The sequence below is a fragment of the Symphodus melops genome (genome assembly GCF_947650265.1).
Source record: "Symphodus melops genome assembly, chromosome: 10".
In the NCBI taxonomy this organism is placed as follows: Eukaryota; Metazoa; Chordata; class Actinopteri; order Labriformes; family Labridae; genus Symphodus; species Symphodus melops.
The window spans coordinates 27,056,103-27,058,922 of NC_136700.1; the positions used below are offsets into that span (position 1 = coordinate 27,056,103).

Sequence of the window (2,820 nt, forward strand, 5' to 3'; positions counted from 1 at the left end):
AAGCGTTAACAATCTGTCGATCCTTTCCGTGTACGGGTGAATCAAATTAAGCCGCAGGCCCTATATAAATGAAAGGGCTTTAGTCTCTGACGTCACGTCTGACGTCACGTCCTTCAACCTTGGATATGAAATTAAAACAACAACAGTTTGTGACGTTGCATAGTGACGCGTCACGTTCTGTTACGTAAAGCGCATCTCATTCACCGATGGAAAAAAGAAGAAAGCTGTCGTAATTGTGAGAGCCCGATCTTCTCATTGTGAGATAAACATCAGCTGATGTTTCAGCACCACGGACAGCGCTGGATCCTGTGCGTTAAGGCGGGATAGGTGTGTGCGGGTCTTTTTCAAACCGTCCACTTCACCCTAGCCCCGCCCACGACCCCTCCGTTTGCGCGTCCACGCGGAGGGCCCGCCATATTAAGTCCGTCTCAAACCACTTAGAGGGGAGTGATAGTGGGCCATAAAACCCTCCAGAGAGTCTGCACCGAGGCCCACTCGATGATCACGTGTAACGCCTATTGTGTCCGGTCGTCACGGAAGGAGTGACCTGTACTAAAGTCAGTTCAGTGTGTTCGTGTTTGAACAAACTAAAACACTGCTCCAACTAAGACGGACATTTAATATGATCATACAGACGTGAACAACTTCACCTGTTTATTGTTTTAAAGGATCAAATAAAAGCCTCCTCTTCCTCTCTTCCTTCTGTTCACCTGTTTATTTCATTGTATATTTAAAGGGACTGTTACAAAAACTAAAGAATATTAAATCATGTTACAGACAACTTCTCACTGTTATTTATTTATCATTGTTTTACTGTTGATTTCTTTGTAAAGCTTAATATCTGCTGTGATGTTCATTTATAGTCTCCTTGTCTGCTTTCATTGAAGACAACCTGTTCTTTGATATTATAATAAATTAAACATTATAAATTACAATAAAGAATGTGGGCTCCATCTGATCGTTTTACTATAAGTCTACGCTAATATAAATTTACTCGATAAAAATAATCTACATAAAGACTTTTACAGAATGTATTACGTACATTAATAATAAGCCGTTCCCCCAGCATGCTGCTGAGTAACCATGGTAACACACACTTCCTGTTTCCACCTGAGAGAGTGAAGTTTGTCCCAAAGCCTGCTGCTGTATTTCTACCCTCCACCTGGATGGAGGGGCCTTCATCCCGCTGTGAGTGTGACGTCACAGAGGGGGGGGTGTGTAGGGGTTGGTTTGAAAAAGGCCCCGCTTGTGTAGCCGAGTAAATATTTTTGTTTTAAAATATTTTCCTATTTAATGTTTGTGAACTTTCCCAAAACATGTTTAGAACTGCACAATCACTTTTCCTGTGCGTTTTTTATTTACATGGAGAGTACTGTTGTAAATAGGTTAATTGGTTCCGCATTACCTGTTGTAGCGGGGGGGGGGGGGGGGGGTTATTTTATGGGACACAAGAACGCACATGCGCGTTGAAGCTGCGCGTTGAAGCTGCGCGTTCCCGCCATAAGAGGGACGGCTTTTGTACCGGTAAGACGTGTGAGATGCTCTCTTCCATTGTTTAAGCTAGCGAGTATAAAAAAGCTATTTATTCTGTTTTAAACTGCACAAAGATGTAGCGTGAACTTATCGTAAGTTTGTTTATGACTTTTGAAGTTCGTTTTGTCCGATGGAAGTGACGCTAAACTATGATAAAAACGTCGGACATTTTGCCTCATTTGCATATTTTCGCTCGCTGCAGGGAGAGAGACCTTACTGCTGTCCGTGTGTACGTGTGACATGTGCCCTCTTGCTACGTTACAGAAAATAAACGTGTTGATCCTGATGCCTGCCTGAGTGTTCGCCTTCATGAATGCCAGCGTCCATCTTAAGTCTGCTACAAGTTCATCCAGTTTTTGGTTTTTGTTTTCTGGAGAGGAAGACCCGCCCACATCCATCAATTCAAATCTCAGCTTTTTAACAAATACACAAATAAATGATTTCAAAATAAATGTTACGAGAATTTTTAAAAGCAAAGAACATAAATATAAAAATATCCTGTTGTTCGACCAGGAAGGAGAGCACACCAGCCAGGAGGGAGTAATGTCCAGTGTGTTCCTGACAGTGAGCTCACACGAAAACAGCATGAAGATGGGGAGCTAGCTTACTGATGCGGTTTGTCATCGCACCCAGTTTGGTGGACGGCTCAAAGACACCCGGTGAGTCCCGTGAATACTCGAGTGAGTGAATAAGATGCCCCCCAAAAGAACGAATATGGAGGAAGAGCTTGAGGTCATTAAGAAGTCACTAAATAAAGTACTGGAGCAAACGGACATGATCGCAAAACAACAAACATCTATACTGGAGCTAATGGAAGAAATCAAAGCTTTAAGGACTATAAACGAGGAAAAGGACAGAAGGATTCTAACTCCAGAAAGTCGTCTTGCAGATCTTGAACAGTACACAAGAATGAACAACGTAATAATCACGGGTTTGAATCTAAAGCCTCAATCATATGCAAGATCAGTCACAGCAGGAGAAGAACACTCGGAGATGGTCCAGGATTCAGTGGAGCAACAGGTTGTGTCCTTTCTCAACACAAAAGGCATCAGTGTTGACAAGGAGGACATTGAGGCTTGTCACCCGCTATCCAGGAAGAACCAACGCCCAAGTGTTGCTATTGTCCGGTTTGTAAACAAAAAAAAAGACTGAGGTACTCAAACAGGGTCAAAAACTCAAAGGGACAAATGTGTGTCTAAATGAACATTTGACTAAGATTAATGCAGACATTGCAAAGGAAGCATGTTTGTTGAAGAAAGAAAGGAACATTCAGGGTACATGGACAGC

General features: G+C 42.5%; 1 long non-coding RNA gene across 1 annotated transcript; it reads left to right on the forward strand.

The window, feature by feature from the left end:
* The first annotated feature begins 1,474 nt into the window (after nt 1–1,474).
* Nucleotides 1,475–1,819, forward strand: LOC306830963. Its single transcript, XR_013780041.1, has 2 exons — nt 1,475–1,524; nt 1,736–1,819. It is a non-coding gene; the product is annotated as an uncharacterized lncRNA (long non-coding RNA).
* Nucleotides 1,820–2,820: the final 1,001 nt, after the last annotated feature.